This window comes from Chelonia mydas, chromosome 4, assembly GCF_015237465.2.
Source record: "Chelonia mydas isolate rCheMyd1 chromosome 4, rCheMyd1.pri.v2, whole genome shotgun sequence".
In the NCBI taxonomy this organism is placed as follows: domain Eukaryota; kingdom Metazoa; phylum Chordata; order Testudines; family Cheloniidae; genus Chelonia; species Chelonia mydas.
In genome coordinates, this window is record NC_057852.1 from 8088671 (window position 1) to 8106471 (window position 17801).

Below are 17801 nucleotides of genomic sequence, written 5' to 3' on the forward strand. Positions count from 1 at the left end.
GTCAAACCTTCTGTTTCCCAAACAGCTTTGGGTCAGATTAAAAATAATGCTCCTGATTGCTCTTTAAGGTTAGGGACTGTCTTCATTCTGTGTTTGTACAGCATCAAGCACACTGGGGTTCTGGTCCAGGACTGGGGCTCTTAGGTGCTCCCCCAGTATGACAATTAATAATAATGATACTTCTGATTATCTGTTGCATAGTGCACATGCGAGTTCCAACCAGCATTCCTTTCTGAATTGGAGCCTTAGGGCAACATTGTGCCCTGCCTTTATGTAGGAGAATAAGAATGGGTAAGGCACTACCCTTGTGGCCTAGTAGGGCCTTTATCCACTGCAGTTAGGCCTCTGAGAAAGGGCAACTTATGCGCATGAAACCTGGCTTTTGGCCACAATAAGGTGAAGATGCCACCTCCAGGAATCACCTTCCTTTTATCCATGTGGAGACCAATTTCTGGAGACAGGGAAGGAATGGGAGAGGCCGTGGGTCTTTTGTTGGGTTCTCTCCCCACCCATTCGGGCCAGGCCTACACCTAAAAGTGAGGCCAACCTAGCTACATCACTCGGGGGTGTGAAACATTTCATGACCTGTGCAATGTAGTTAGGTCAACCTAACTCCTGCTGTGGATGGATAATTCTTCCATTGACCTAGCTACCGCCTCTTGGAGAGGTGGCTTTACTGCAGCAATGGGGAAAAAACTACAGCGTCAGAAGAGAAAGCATCCACTACGCTACAGCAGCATAGCTGCAGCTATGCCTCTTGCAGTGTAGACCTGTCCTCAGATGCATTTCGCAAGATCATGAACAAGAGTCTGTATGCCTTCCCCTTCTTTCCCATGGTCTTCTCCACTTTCTAATGGCAGCCACTGTTGGGAACCCATGCCAGCACCGGAGCAGGGAGCCAGGGTCAGGAGGCAAACAGCTACATAGATTTAAAGAAAAGGAGTACTTGTGGCACCTTAGAGACTAACCAATTTATTTGAGCATAAGCTTTCGTGAGCTCAAATAAATTGGTTAGTCTCTAAGGTGCCACAAGTACTCCTTTTCTTTTTGCGAATACAGACTAACACGGCTGTTACTCTGAAACCTGTCATAGATTTAAAGGACTCTCCACAAAACTTCTAGGGAATCCCCTGAGAAATGCAGCATTGATTGTTTTTTTAAATGCATCATTATCATAGCACAATGGACACAGGTAACTGACTGATCAGTGTGTGTTACAGGTGCCCCTCTTTGATGATCTGCGGAGGATATGGATTCTTATAGCCCTTGCACTAATTGTTGTTGTTTGTTTTTAGTTCTAGAAATCCCTGGTTCAGCCCTCAATGCGTCTCACAAGGTGAGAGCCATTGTATAAGTGCGGGCTTGTCCAGGATTCAAACATGCTTGTGATGCACTTCTTTTGAGCAGAAGTAGCATGCAACTAACTGGTGAGTGTCTCTTACATGTCTGTCTGTCTGTCCTCCCTCTTCTTCCCCCCAACCCCCAATTCAGTTAGTGAGTTGTTACAGACCGCCCCCGCCCCCGACTCCAACACAGCCTTGGCTCTTTGCTCAAGCTGTTGTAATTTATGCTTTGGAGGTCCCTAGTTCAATCCCTGGGTTTTGGCCATGATGGTGGCCATCACACATGCTGTGGTGCTTTACAGGCAGATAGAAAGACAACCCCAGTGCCTTTGCAATCCACGGACCCAGTCCTGGAATCCATCAGTCATACCAGTAACCTTACTGTCATAGATCCACTGAAGTCACTAGACCTGAGTGATTTTTTTTTTCCCCAGCAAAAACCTTTTTAATGGAAAATAGCCTTAAAAAAAGAGAGACTTTTTTACCAAAAATTGTCAACACTGTTGAATTTTCATTGTTTGCCCCCAAAAAGAAAGTGCCTTTATACATTTTTAATGTAAAAAAAAAGTTGTTAAACTCAGCAAAGGGTGTAAGCATGTGCTAAAGTCTCATTGGATAAAATGGTTTATGGCTCCATTGACTCCGCTGGGGCCAGTCTTTCACCCATTGACTTTGAGCTGGTGCTTATATCACACTAAAGTTAAGCATGTGTTTAAAGTGTTTCGCTGAACTGGCTCCCTGATGAGGGAGGGTTTGTACAGTGCCTAGCACAATGCGGCCCTGCTCCAAGACTAGGGTGTCTAACCACTGTGGTAATACAAATAATGAATAATAATAATGAGGGTTTGAAGAATTGGGCCCAAAATTAGATCAAAGCTCAGTGTAGACCAGTGTCAAGGCTTGGGGGAGGGTGGGGGGGACCAATTCTACTCCCATTGAAATCAGTGGGAATTTTGCTGCTGTTTTTAATGGGAGCCAGACTGACCGTGTAGGCAGTTTTCAACAGGGAGGGTATTTCACAGAGGTTTTTAAATACACCTTACCGAGGAAGATGTGCTTTTTGTTTATCTGGGCTGGAAAGAGGCTGAAAGGGGATGAGAAAATGAGCAAAATGATGCAGAAAATATCTCTGGGATTCCTGCTTGGTGACTAAGGCCTGGCCTACACTACAAAGTTAAGCTGACGTAAGGCAGTTTACATCCACCTAACTATGTAAGCGTACGTACTACAGTGTTCCTCCCACCGCTGTAACTAGCCCGCTGCGCCGACCTAGTAAATCCACGTCGATGAGAGGCGTAAGGCTTAGGTCGACGTGGTTCAGGTGATGCAGCGCCTGTATAGCGGCAGCGAGGGAGAGCCGCACTGACCTGATAGCCGGGGCTCTCAGCCCTCTCCCCCGACACACACTGCCCCACTTAAGTTGGTAAAGGTGCTCTTGGTGAGGACGCGCACCACTGACAGAAGGAAGGTAGTGTGGACATGAAAAAATGCAGAAATAGCATGCTGTAAGTCGACCTACCATAGGTTGACTTAATCGTGTAGCATAGACATGGCCTGAGTGTTAACAGTGAATGAGTTACAAGGTGAAGAAGCCTTTTAAAAGCATTCAGCAGACTTCAAGGATCAGTGTCATTGCTAAGAACAATTAGGAAGCTGAAACAAAGTGATAATTGCCAGATTTCATTCCATTAAACATCCATCACAGCCTTTTGGAATTGGAAAAGCAGCACAAATGTATTCCAGAATCGTTGAAAGTAGGATAGATCTCAAACTCTTTATTTTTATCTGGTTTTCCTTTTATAGGCTTAATACTGCAAACACTTATGCATGTGACTACATTTATTCCCAGGAGGAATCCTATAGAAGTCCTACTGATTTCTGTGGGACAACTCGCATGAGTAAAATGAGTCAAAAACATACACTTTTGCTGGATTGGGGTTTATATCCATCCACAACCCCCTTTTCAAGAAGGATGTGGAAAAATTGGAAAACGTCCAGCGGAGGGCAACAAAAATGATTAGGGGACTGGAACACATGACTTATGAGGAGAGGCTGAGGGAACTGGGATTGTTTAGTCTGTGGAAGAGAAGAATGAGGGGGGATTTGATAGCTCCTTTCAACTACCTGAAAGGGGGGTCCAAAGAGGATGGATCTAGACTGTTCTCAGTGGTAGCTGATGACAGAACAAGGAGTAATGGTCTCAAGTGGCAGGGGGGGGAGGTTTAGGTTGGATATTAGGAAAAACTTTTTCACTAGGAGGGTGGTGAAACACTGGAATGCGTTACCTAGGGAGGTGGTGGAATCTCCTTCCTTAGAGGTTTTTAAGGTCAGGCTTGACAAAGCCCTGGCTGGGATGATTTAGTTGGGGTTGGTCCTGCTTTGAGCAGAGGGTTGGACTAGATGACCTCCTGAGGTCCCTTCCAACCCTGATATTCTATGATTCAAGAATGTGGAGCACTTGTTAAACCTGAAGGAAGCCAGGTTTCCTTAATATGCATGAACAGATTTTTTTTTTTGTCTTTGGACATCGTTATTATTAAATCATGCTGTAGAGTAGCTAGAGGGTTAATCTATATCATGTTCAGTTAACTCAGATCTTAGAAATCAATCCAAGCCCATAGCAGATGGGGAAACCTTGCTAGCAGCAACCAAGTTTGATCGTGTTTGTGGTTAATATGGCTCTGACTGCACTAGGCAGTGGATTTTAGTTTTGTGCGGCTTATTGCATTAAACGTCTCTTCTGTTTGGCGAGAGACAGTTGGGTTCAGATGCTGTTGATTCTAATGCATCATGAAATCAACATAGAAATTCTGTGGATGAACTGGGAACACAAAGCTATTTATTGCCCAAAGCAACTTTATCAAAATCACAGGCTGCTGAGAGCAACATAGTGATAAGCAGGGCTTAAATTCAGCCAGAGCCAGCAGGAGTGGAGCGCGGGTAAATATTTTCAAACTTGTGGGAGTCCTGGCGCCTCTCATGGTGCTGAAAGCCCAAGCCCCAGCAGGCCCTGCTGCTCAGAAGCTCCAGACACTGGTGTATTACCCCCCTCCACAGGGCTAAAACCCTTAGCCCTGGTGCCCCCCACCCGTCCTGGGGTTAAAGCCCTGAGAACCCCTACCCCACAGATGAAGACTTAAGCCCCAAAGTGGGAGGCATAGGGGGCCCAGGAAATAATCTCTGAGAATTTAAGACCTGGTGATATGTGGTAGCAGCCAGAAATCCCCAGCAATGAATCATCTGAAGGTTTGATATCAGTCGCCGGCAGTGGCCTCTTAAAGATTTCTGGGATTTCTAGGGGAATCTACCCAGCAGAAAGACATCTCAGGTTTTCATTTTCATTCTTCTTACTTTTTTCCTTGCATGTCATTCTGCAAGATATGCATGTCTTTGAGAATTACCAAATTTAGGAACACCCTCTCTCTCCAATCCCAGGTTAGAGAAACCGCCGTCGAGATTTCAACCAATGTCCCATCAAAGGCCCCAAGTGAAAGGAGATTTGGGTAATACTTGCTATGTTTCTCACCTGCAAGCAGCTGGATCCCAAGTGCACGGGCTCTTTGCATGACGGATTGTGAACATCATTACTGGCTGAGTAGTGTTTATTCACATGAGCAATGCCATTGGTATCAGCAGGCGGTACCCACCCCTGTGGGACAGGCTGATTCCTTCGCAGGATCAAGCTCTTCATTGGTTTTCGTGGACACTCCTGAGATCAGTTTGTGAGAGGCCCTTAACTGGCAGTGCAGGGGATGGAAGAAACCTCCTCCTTTGCTGAATGGGGTAAGGGCCTTTCCCAACAGCAGCTGGTCTCTGTGCTCTCGGAGCGATGGGGAGTGCAGTGTCTAACTGCTCCTGCTGCTTCTCCCTGGACAGCAAGCTGGCTAAAAGGGGAATAGTCAAGAGGTGGAGTTATGGTCCTGACTCCTCTGGTCTGTGGAGTAAGGCTGGGACACAAGAGGGAGCAAACTCCCCCTCCATGTGCAAGGAGCAGCTTTGCTTGTCTTTGCCTGGGGCACAATCTCCACAGAACGGCTCCTGTGGTGGCATAAAAGCCGACAGCGGTATAAAAGCCACAGCTATCCCTTAGCAGTGAGGAATGCGCAGTAGCAGCATGCCATGTATTTTTAACAGCTGTGAAGTAAGGCTCTTTCCTTCATCAGCAAATACAGGCCTCCTCAGTTACAAGGAGGGGTATCTGTAGGGGAAGATGGGAGGCAAAGGGAGAGATGGCTGTTGTTCAGACATCAGCCAGCTGAAAGTCCTTCTGATTAGCTAGTGTTTGGTAGCACTGATAAAAAATGCTAATCCTTGTAATACAAAAAAAGTCAAGAATTCTAAAATAATTTTCGTGCCACAAATTTTGAAAAAAATTGCATCTTTTTAAAATAATTTTTGTGATTTTTTTTTTTAACTGAAAACATTCAGGTTTTCAAAGACGCACAGAAATTTGGGGGTGTTTTAGGTTTGGTTTTTCAGATGTCATTTGCCTTTCTTCTCCTGATCCTCCGCCTCCTCTTTCCTTTTGCCACAGAAAACGGGAGAGAAGAAGGGGAAAAATTCATTTTGCTGGAAAATTTTGAAACAAACTTTTCAACAAATTTTTTCTTCTTGAAACTGAGCTGGGTTTTTTTAATGTTTTGAATTAAAATGTTCCACCCCCCTCTACTGTTTACTGTGCTTCTCATAGTTTCCCCTAGTGATACAGTATGCTCAGGTGTCTGTGATCCTTCACATAGAAATGATGCTTTTGGACCACCTACATGATGCCTGTCATGGATTTTCTGACTGTTGCATAGTAACCAATGCATAGTAACCAAAGAGGACCCTTCACTTTTATCCCTATATTATGTATAGCACAAACTTGATTTCTGGGTTTTGGAGACTGCAGGCTTTTTTAGATGAGATTGTGTGTGATGTGTAGTGTGCTATGCTATTGGGGGAGACAGGTTGCCTCCAGTTAGCTAACTGGGCAGTGGATTATTGGGACTGCACTTATCTCTATATTTAATTTTGATATTTTTTTAAATAGAAGACTTAGAGCCATCCACTTCTGAAAATCAGCTGATTTCCATCCAACATTGTAACCCTACCACCAACACCACTTTGTTATATTTCCAGGTAAGAATTGTTTGAAAACATGTAAAAGGAAGTGAAGTAATTATTTGTTATGTTTATCCAAACCATTTTCTTGTTAAAACCCAGTAGTAGCTCTAAGCAGAAAGCATTACTAATAGTAGAAAGAGTGCAAACAGAAGATCTGATACTAAGGACCCTAGATAATTCCTTCCATTCAACATTTTGAAGTTGTCCTGAATGTGAGATCACATATTCTTTTGGAAGAATACAACCCTTGCACTTGAAAGGAGAAATACTTCGCTCTATCTGACTGGTGCCTGTAGACGTGTGAATTATATTCCTGTGAACACATGCCAGTGATTGTGCTTGTGCAATGTGTATGCTGAATCAAATATGTTTAAAAATATGTATGCAACTATTCATGTAACCCAACCAGACAGTCTGTTTGTAATGCTGGTGGCTTGATAGGTATAATGAACTCAGCATGAAAAACAAAATCAATGTATCACAACATTGTGTGTTAATTCCGAAAATAAGGAAAATGTACATTTTAAAAAAAGATATGTAATTTACCCCGAACTGCACTTTCCTGATAGGTTCTTATTAAGGCCTGCCACTCTGCTCTCCTGGGAGAGTGTTAAGTGTCTGAATTCTGTACTGAAGGGAGATGGGAGGGTAAGAAGTAGCAATTTAGACATAGAGGGCCCGTTTCTTTTTTACACTAAGGTCCTGATACACGGCTGTGGCAGTGCAAAGGGGACTTAAGTTGGATCATTTAAGCCCATTTTAAGACCTCTTTACATTGCCAGAAAATCTACCATTACATCATTGTGAGGGTCTCAGCACCTCTGAAAACTAGGCTGAGGTGCACCCAGATTTGATGAATTCGGGCCCAGGTCCCATCCTTATAAAACGGTACAGCATTCTCCATCAGTAACCCAAAACGCTACAGTTACCAATGGCAAGCCATAGGCTCTGATCCTGCGAAGGGCTCCGTGTAGCCAGACCCATGCAGCAGCTGCACACAGCCCCATTCACTCCAATGCACAGAGGTCTGCCCATGCAGGACTCCTTGCAGGATTGGGCCCATAGTGGTTTGCCCTACTTCAAGCATGAGTTACAGGACTCAGGGCAGCAATCAGTGGGTGAGCTTCTCTGGTCTGTTGCACAGAACGTGAGACTAGATGGAGGATCAGAATGGCTCCTTCTGGCCTTATACATCTCAGAATTTATGGACCTCCTCTGTAGGGAACTGCAATACAGGATCATCCATTCCCCAGCTCCCTGATTCGAAGGCCACCATCTGCTTCACTAGGGTGATAGCTCTTCCCTCATTCCTTTCTTCTCCTTTTTCCCCCTCAAATTTTGTGCTCACCACTTTCTGCCACTTGCTGCTTTGCAGTTGTTCTTGGAAAGGGTGTCCCATAACCACTTCTCCCTCTCTGCTCAGAATTATTGCCATACCACCCCAGAAACTGGCATCTTGCCCTCTGAGAAGCTGAGGCTGTATTCAGAGTAGCAGCTGTGTTAGTCTGTATCCGCAAAAAGAAAAGGAAGACTTGTGGCACCTTAGAGACTAACAAATTTATTTGAACATAAGCTTTTTGAGCTACAGCTCACTTCATCAGATGCATGCAGTGGAAAATACAGTAGGGGGATTTTATATACATAGGCTGCATCAGTAAAATGGAAAGTTCAATCTCATTTTCCATTTCCAGGAGCCCTCTTATGTCCATATTTATTTCGTACCCAAAGCCTGCCAAGCTCACATGGGCAAAGCCAGCCACTGACATTTGATGTCAGAGCAACGTCTGCCTGTATGTACAGCTCTGCTCTTGCTGAATTAGGTGTAGGTTGCCGTATTTTTCTGAAGGAAGAATGCCAGGGTCAGAACTGAGGGGTTGTGCGGCTGGCAGTGGCATATTTTAGTGGCAATGGGTAGCAGAGGTTGGACTCCCTGTGGTTAAAACTGGTCAGGGGGCTAGATTGTACAGCTACAATCCACCCAGAAGCAGTCCCAATTATTCCCTCCCCGGAGCACAGGGGACGAAGGCCCACATCTTCAGAAGTGTTTAGGTGCCTAAGTATCTCCTGAGGATCTGGGCCAAGTTACTTCACCCCATTCCACAGACCAATTTCCCTGCAAGTGTCCACACAGCCAGTTACTCTGGCCAGTGAGTAGGAAGTACTTCTTGCCCCTCCCAGCAGAGGTGAAGCGTGAGGGAAGCACACGGGGTCATGGGCCCCCCTGGATTTCTGTGGGTGTCAAGTGGCCCTTGCAGGGCTTGCTCTGCTCAGCCTGCTGGAGTTGGAGGGGCTCTGTCCTTCTCCACCTGCTCCTCGCCCCCAAGCATGTTTCCACCACCAGGCTCGTTCGGCCCAGGAGGGGAGCATACGGAGCCCCGGGGGGTGGGGGGGAGAGGGCATCTCCATGTTGCTCCTGCCTGCAAGCACCGACCCCGCAGTTCCCATTGGCTGGGACTTGTGGCCAATGAGAGCTGTGGGGCTGGTGCTTCCAGGCAGGGGCAGAGCACAGAGCCCCCTGGCCTCCCCCCACAGGGATGTGCTGGCTGCTTCCGTGAGCTGCACGGGGCCAGAGCAGACAGGGAGCCTGCCTAGCCCTGCTGCACTGCCGACCGGGAGCCACCTGAGGTAAGCGCTGCCTGGCTGGAGCCTGCACCCCTCACCTCCTCCTGCACCCCAACCTGAGCCCGGAGCCCCCTCCTGAACCCAAACTTCCTCCCAGAGTCTGCACCCTCATCTCTTCCCACACCCCAATCCCCTGCCCCAGGCTGGAGCCCCGTCCCACACCCAAACTCCCTCCCAGAGCCTGCTCCCCTTGCCTCCCCCTGCACCCCAATCCCCTGTCCCAGCCCTGTGCCCCTTCCTGCACCCAAATCCCTCAGAGCTTACACCGGGCACCCCCACCTGTACCCCAACCCCCTGTCCCAGGCTCAGCACAGAGCCCCCTCCCAGACTCTGAACCACTCAGACCCAGCCCAGAGCCCGCACCCCCTCCCACACCCAACCCCCTGCCCCAGCCAGGTGAAAGTGAGTGACAATGGGGGAGAGCGAGTGACAGAGGGAGGGGGGGATGGAGTGAGCGGGGTGGGGTCTTGGAGGTGGGGTGCGGGGGTGGAGCCTCAGGGAAGGGGCAGGGGATGGATCAAGGATGTTTGGGTTTGTGTGATTTGACAGTTGGCAACCCTAGGAGAGGGGCCGAGAGAGATGGAAACCTGCCGGGGCCGGGGGAGGCACAGTGGGAGAAGGACAGAGCCCCCCCCGCCCCTCGCCAGGTGACTGGTCGGGAGAGCGTGGTGGCCCCAGGCCAGGAGCAGGGCGGGACTCACTGGGGAAGGTGTCAGGAGCAGGTTCTGCTTAACCTGATTTGGGGGCACTGCCCACACCCTTCCCCCTGCTGAGGTGTCCACAAAGGCACAGGAGCTCTGGGGAGAAACTGTGTTGTTGTGAGGCTACACAACTGTGTTGTGAGGCTGGTCGGGAGGCACATACTCCCTGCTCCTGTGGCTCCAACCCCCCAGGAGCCAGCGGGATTGGCTGCCCTGGCAGGGAGATGACCCCACCCCCCACTATCAGCAGGTACCGGTGGTCTCTGCCTCCCAGCAGAGACTCTGACTGAGCAGACTCTGATGGTGTTACAATCTGAGGAAAGCCAAGCAGGGATTAAGAAGGCCCTGTGTGACTGCACTTCTCCCTCAGCGCCCTGGACGAATTTTAATATGGGTAATTACATTCTCTCGTTGCTTTGAATGGACTAGGTGCACTAGTTTTCTTCCCTGCTTGTGTTCTACTGATGCGTGCTATTAAGCAGTTACTGTGTCCCACCCCAGAGGTGGCTGCATTTCAGTGGGGCCCGTGTGTGGGAAGTAAATCATCCCTATAAGTCTGAAAAACTTTTGAAGTTGGTGAAAGTTGCCATGTAAACCAAATAATAATAAATGTAAAAGATCATGTGCGCAGCACACTGCAACAATAATTTTTTTTATAAAAAGATAGGAAGCCTCTGTAATAAATCAGTGAGAATAACTCTTCAATTATCCCTAATTACCAGTGCTGACCTCAAAAGTTGAAATATACTTGGATGACATTTTCCCTGACAGAATGTGTGGTGCTCTCAATATACTCTCCAAAAAGAAAATATTTACAAGTATGACAGATCAAATACAAGACCATCCTTCCCTAGTTATCCACGGGCAACACACGTGTTGCAAAACTATGCAGTTGCATTGCAGAAATCTGAATTGTTTTCAGCCAAATGCACCACAGCCATGGTTTTTTCTTTCTGTTCTTTGATTTTTTTTTGACCACATCCCTGAAAATAGCAGTGTTTAGGAAAAAGGAAGAAATTTACCAGTTGGAAAGATGTTATACCCCCAGGGGACGAATGCGGTGTATATAACTGGGCATTTCCTTTCTAAATCATCTGTTGTAGGATTAGTTCAATATGGGGGTTGTTAACACCTGATTGTAACAAATCCATGTTATCGCCTGTTGACCCACTGGCTTCAAAATGAGACCAAGAGAGTGCAACCCATATCAAAGGTACTTACACGGCCCCAGACCCTCGGATCTGAGGTCTGGCTCCACAAAGGGGAGGCCTCGGTTTTAGGGCCTAGTTAGACTATCAGGGTTGGAAGGGACCTCAGGAGGTCACCTAGTCCAACTAGTTCACCCGGTGGACTCCACGAATGCTGAGTTAGGTGCCTAGGCTCTCTACACAATGCATGGGGAGAGATGGATGTCTAAGCATGTGATGCACAAAAAGAGAAGGCCAGGCAGGGAGCTGTCTACGCTCGCTAATAGTGGATGCTAAGAGAGGGGTATGCCCTAAGCCCTGCCCCTCAAAGCGACTTAGCTGCCTCTCTCTGCTTCGGACCCGCAGCTGTGAACCCTCTCCTGGAGTCAGGTGCCCGAAGGCATTTCTTGCAAAAATGGCAGTTGGGCATGCCAGCTTTTATACACAGCAGCTGCAGTGGCAGCAGCCTGAGGTGAACGGGTTTGAATGGAGGCTTCCCGCGGCTCAGGTGAGTGCCCTAAACCCTGGGCTATGGGACATTCTGGTGTGGGGCTGTCTCAGTCTCTCCCGTTGAAGCTATTCCGCTTTGTATACATTAAATATGCATTGGGCCAGAGACGGTGAGAATAAATAACTAGTCGCGTGCCTAGGGCACTCACGGGAGTGGCGGGAAACCACTGTTCAGATCCCTCTCCTCAGCAGGCAGAGGGGCGAAGTGAACTCGGGTCTCCCACACCCCTGTGAGTTCCATACCCACTGAGCTAAAAGTTATAAGGGAGGCCGCTGCCAGTCGTCCGCACCCCCCCACCCGCCCCGGCCACCATTTTGTGTGGGGTTAGGCATGTCAGAACCCGCCTAATGCTTGTCTTCGTCTGGTTTGACGACTGAGCTGGCACGCAGGCATCTGGGCCTCTCTCTGAGGCAGCGGTGTATGTGCCCAGAGGAAGAAACTTGGGGCCTAGTGCAAATGTAGCCACTGACTAAGGTTAGCGTTAGGTGGCAGCTGAGCGGGGGTTTTGGGGATAGCACTGGCACCTAAATCTTGGCTAACTCCCTTTGTGGATCTGGGCCTGAGTGTCTCACAATCTTTAACACTCCTGCGGGGCAGGGAAATGCTGCTGTCTCCACAGGTCCAGGAAATTTCACTTGGATGGGCTACGAGACTTAGGTTTACACTGGAAACTTTTGCCTGTATAGTAATGCCTGTTCGGGGGTTTTGGCAACATTTCCATACCAGCAACGGCTTTACTGTAGATGCCGATACACTGGCAAAAAAATTGATTGTGTTGGTATAACTCATTTTCATGTGGGGAAGCAGCCTAAGCTATACCAGCAAAATCACTCTTTGGCTGGTATAAGCTGCATCTACAGTAGGAGGGTTGCTGGTGTAGCTATACGAGCAAACCTTTTCTAGGCCTAGGCCTTATTCTAGCCTTAATTCTAGCCTAGGCCTTATTCATAGTCAAAACGGCTAAGGCTGGGTAGCGGTTAGTCCTTCCATGTTGAAGTGTAGCTTTCTCTCAGGCCCGCAAAGTCACTGAGCCAAATTGTGAGAGAGATGGAGCTGGCATCGGTGGGTTTCCACCTGCTTACAACAGCTCTGAAATTGGCCCCATATTTGTCTCTTAGCCTCCTCTTGGAGTCTGTTACCTTGGTTTAGTTTGCAACAAGGGATCAGTGAGATACAGTCATGTGTAGCAAGCCCGTCCTTTATAGTTCATTGGAAGTGAGATGTTAGTCTTTGCTACTATGTTGAGCCATCATACCTGCTGTTTTCCTCCTCTGAGTTAATCTCCTCTTAAAACCGCAGCATGTTAATTAAACTCATTATCCAAAGATCTGCACTGAGCATTTCAAAGGGCTTCATGCTACCTGAGAGAGCAGCTTTGAACCCTTGTTCCCTTTTCAGAGGACGGTTGCTCCCTGCTGGGTCCTAGGTGAGCATCCCTTCTTTGGGCAGACACTTTTAAGTCGTACCCTCTTGTGAAGTATTAAGAGCCTTCAAAAAGAGAAGCCCATTAGTGATATACTTGTTGTGTCATCTCGCAGGGCCTTTCGGGAGCTAGGATTGTTACTCTGAGTTTGTAATGATGGAACAGGTGCAGCTATTTGTCACTTAGCATGAAAGCTGTGCTTCGGGCAAGGAAGCCAGATGCAGCTCTCTGATCCCCGGGCTGACCCCAGCCCTAATGCGACTTAGAGCTGTTGTTGGACTGCTTTGAGTTACACCACTGTTGCAGTGAGTTACACCACTGTTGTTCTGAACGGAGCCTTGGCCAGTGGAGGATTGACATAGGGGGATCTCCACCCACACCCCCATACGCTATACACAGGGCCTAGCTATAGCTCACTTGTGCTAGCAGGAACTCCCCTCTGATGGTGGGATTCTCTGCTGGCCCGTCGGTGGCCAGGTTATGGATCTCTTGCACTGCTCCAGAAACGCCAAGGTGCTGTAATGCAATCAGGAGTCTGGCCCCACTAAATCTGTGATGTGACCGCCTTCTGTGGGGTACAATGAGCATAGCCAGGTGGCCTAGCAACTTGAGGAATGTAAGCATGTAGCTCAGGTGAAAGGCAGAACACAATCTGGGGAGAGAACTTCACAGGAAAGGCACAAGAAACTGCAAGCGAGGCCAGGCCAGGAAGGGTGGTATAGTCAACTGGGCACTGGACTGGAACATAGAAGATATGGATGCAATTCCAAGTTCAACCACTGGCTTATCAGATGACCTTTGGTGAGTCACTTAACCTTCCCTGTTCCTCATCTGTAAAATGGGGCTAGGACTTCCTTACCATGCAGGGGTTTGGAAGGATAAAATCCACTGAGTGAGAGCTGCTCAGATATGCTGGTGATTTAGGGCCAGGGAAGCACCTAGGTAGCACCGTTCTTTTGTAAAGTTTCCAACCACTGTGGTTAGGACACCAAAACAGAGGCTACACTTGCAGTCAGCATGCACATCTGGTAGGCCACTTCACCCCAGTCCTTCCATTCGCAAAAGCCACACCCACACAATGAGTGTCTTGGGGGCCCTGTTCACTACTGAACCATCCATTAGCCTCCACGCAGAGCACACACCAATGTATCCATACCTGTGTACATTGCAATGGGGCTTCCCGGGGGTAGTGGGGGATTGTCCATGCAAACCACAAGGCCTGTTGCCTAGTATCGACACAGCCATTTTGTGAAGAGTGCTCCTGTGAGTGGCACACACCTGCTCAGTATGTTGCTTGGTGGGTGGATAGAAAGTTGCATTGGGCATTCCTGGGACCAATGTCTGCATTGACGCTCAAGACCTCCTGCAAGTTCAGTGGTAGGTGAGGGTGCTCAATATCTCACAGGATCGGGCTACTAATATGCAAAGTTCGAGGGCCCACTAGCACAATGAGCCCTGATCTCCTCTGAGGCCTGTATGTTCTGCTCTAATCCCAGTGACTCAATGGGGCTTTTGCTGAAATGGGGGCCAAAGGCTTATAACTTTGGGAAATCCAATCCTTTTGTTTTCGAAAAGTCAGTAAACAGAACACAAGCTTCTCACTGAGGACTGTTAATAGCAGAGTGGGGTTAGAATTTTCCATAATCTAGGGAAAGGGTAGGATTTTCCCCCAGTTTATCCATAAAAGCAAAAGACCTCTGACCATTGCTCACTCATACATTTTGTTAAACCATTTTTGGGCAGAGAGCAAGCATGGGGGAGGGGAGGAATCAAGGCAAACGAAGATTTTTGCTGACATTTTCAATGAAAACGCTGGGATTGTAATGGAAAGTGTTTGGCAACCTTCGATGTAGTAGTCATTACTGCAATCACTATGATAAGACTGGACCAGTTCCATCCTGAGATCATGCCTGACCAACCTGATTGCCTTCTATGATGAGATAACTGGCTCTGTGGATATGGGGAAAGCAGTGGGCATGATATACCTTGACTTTAGCAAAGCTTTTGTTACGGTCTCCCACAGTATTCTTGCCAGCAAGTTAAAGTAGCATGAATTGGATGAATGGACTATAAGGTGGATAGAAAGCTGGCTAGATGATCGGGCTCAATGTCTAGTTGGCAGCCGGTATCAAGCGGAGTGCCCCAAGGATCGGTCCTGGGGCTGGTTTTGTTCAACATCTTCATTATTGATCTGGATGATGGGATGGATTGCACCCTCAGCAAGTTTGTGGATAACACTAAGCTGGGGGGAGAGGTAGATATGCTGGAGGGTAGGGATAGGGTCCGGAGTGACCTAGACAAATTGGAGGATTGGGCCAAAAGAAATCTGATGAGGTTCAACAAGGACAAGTGCAGAGTCCTGCGCTTAGGAAGGAAGAATCCCATGTACCGCTACAGGCTGGGAACTGACTGGCTAAGCGGCAGTTCTGTAGAAAACGACTTGGGGATTACAGTGGACGAGAAGCTGGGTATGAGTTAACATTGTGCCCTTGTTGCCAAGCAGGCTAATGGCGTATTGGGCTGCATTAGTAGGAGTCTTGCCAGCGGATAGAGGGAAGTGATTATTCCCTTCTATTCGGCACTGGTGAGGCCCCATACTGGATGCAATACTCCAGATGTGGCTTCCCACTACAGAAAGGATGTGGACAAATTGGAAAGCATCCAGCAGAGGGCAACAAAAATGATTAGGGGGCTGCGGCACATGACTTACGAGGAGAGGCTGAGGGAACTGGGGTTATTTAGTCTGCAGAAGAGAAGAGTGAGGGGGGAATTGATAGCTGCTTTCAGTTACCTGAAGGGGGTTTCCAAAGAGGATGGATCTAGGCTGTTCTGAGTGGTGACAGAACAAGGAGCAATGGTCTCAAGTTGCAGTGGGGGAGGTCTAGGTTGGATATTAGGAAAAACTATTTCACCAGGAGGGTGGTGAAGCACTGGAATGTGTTACCTAGGGAGGTGGTGGAATCTCCATCCTTAGAGATTTTTAAGATCAGGCTTGACAAAGCCTTGGCTGGGATGATTTCATTGGGGTTGGTCCTGCTTTGAGCAGGGGGTTGGACTAGATGACGTCCTGCGGTCTCTTCCAACCCTAATCTTCTATGATTCTATGATCCTTGGTGTAATTCTGCCTATGTCAATGGAGTTACATTCAGGAAGAAAGTGGCCCTATATGCTTTATATTTCTTTTAATACCCAATATTTCAGAATGCCTGATTCGGCTGGTTTGAATTCTTTGTCCTAGGTGGCTGAGGTCCTAATGTTGTCCCTGCAACCTGATGGTGAGATCATTGTTGTCCCATCCTACCTAATGCACTTGAAAGGGAAAGGGCAGAGACCACGGCAAAACAGAATAAGAAGAGAAAATCAGATGATTAGACTGAGTAGTATGGCATAAACAAGATGTGGTTGTGTGGGTGTGACCGGTTCCCCCTCTAGGGCGCCACCTGGAACTGTGTAGTGTCACAGTGGGGTGTGGTAATGGTTTTTAGTAGGGTTTTCAAAATGGCTCAGTGTTGGCCTTCGCTTGCACTGAAATCCATGGTTAAACTCCCTCGACTTGAGTGGGAACAGAGTTAGGTCAGTGGTGAGTGTGTCTGAAAATCCCATTTATTGCTACTTGGGAGCCAATCAGTCCTCCCATGCCAAAGCAAACCTAAAAGTAGAGTAGAGAATACCCCCAAATGATTAACACTTGTGTTTTCTATCTCTTTCTGCTGGAGACAGAGAGAACAGCCACATGCTGAGAAAGGAATAACTTTATCATCCTGATTGCCTGCTCTGTCAAAGATTCATCAGGACAATCATTTGGTTTCAGGGATGGAACTTTGTTTTCTCATAACAATGGACACATTGTAACCCCGGTCGGAATGAAGACTTTGTGCTACACCATCAGGGATCCGTAAAAAATTCATACTGTAAAAGGTCGACAATCCTTTTTTCCATCAAAAAGTGGTTTAAACTTATTTTATCATTATAGAGGTTCTATTACTACCTGTAAATAAATGTCTTATCCATTTCCTTTGAATTCAGCAAAAAGCATTGACTTCAGCGGCTGCTGGCTCAAGACCCAGATGGGTATTGGGTATGTAAAATACAGCAGAAAACAAGTAATGGATCTTCTTAAACTAAAATGCTGAATTGATGTTTCTGTATTGTGTAACCCCTGCTCTGTTGCTGACCTCCTATGTTACTTCCCCCTCTGCGCTTCTGGTTTCCACTCTCACCCTTTGTCTGTTTCGCACAAAAGCTCTTTGGGATTTTCTCTTACTGTATGTATGTACAGTGCCTGGCACTGATCTTAGTCAGGGCCTCTATATGCTACTGTAATAATTCATAATAATCCTACAGGGGTCATGAGGAATCACTTTTTAATGAACAGCACCACTTAAAATCTTGTCTTATTTATTCCCTATCTCTGCAGCATTTATCTGTGCAGGCATGTGGGATGCAGTGTTGCCTAGTGGATGGGGCAGTGAACTGGGAGGCAGGAGAGTGTAGGTTCACTTCCCAGCTTTGCCACTGGGCTGCTGGGTGATCTTAGGCAAGCCATGTCGCCTCCCTGTGCCTCAGTTTCCCCATCTGTAAAATGGGGATATTGACACTGCCCTCCTTTGTAAAATGCTTTGAGATCCAAAGAAAAAAAAGTGCTAAATAAGACATAAATGATATTGTTCCCTAAACTACAGTCACGTCACTTGTATTTGGCAATCTCTGCAGATTGCAGTCAGTGTACACATAGAGATGTTTACAAAGCTTCTTGATTGTAATTTATTTCTCCTTTCTGTGTTCATGTGCTACACAGATGATATTCTTGCAGCAGCAAATCATTAGAAAGGCAGCCCAAATGGTACAGAACTCCTGTCTGAATCAATCCCCAAGCGCAAAACAACCTCAGAATAGCGTGTACAATCC

General features: G+C 47.4%; 1 long non-coding RNA gene across 1 annotated transcript in view; it reads left to right on the plus strand.

Moving 5' to 3' along the window:
- The window catches only part of LOC122465698, a 54492-nt gene extending 49373 nt beyond the window's left edge, over positions 1 to 5119 (plus strand). The window contains exons 3-4 of the long non-coding RNA XR_006290710.1: positions 1296 to 1427; positions 4779 to 5119. This is a non-coding gene — a long non-coding RNA (uncharacterized LOC122465698). The remainder of the gene's footprint in view (positions 1 to 1295; positions 1428 to 4778) is intronic.
- Positions 5120 to 17801: the final 12682 nt, after the last annotated feature.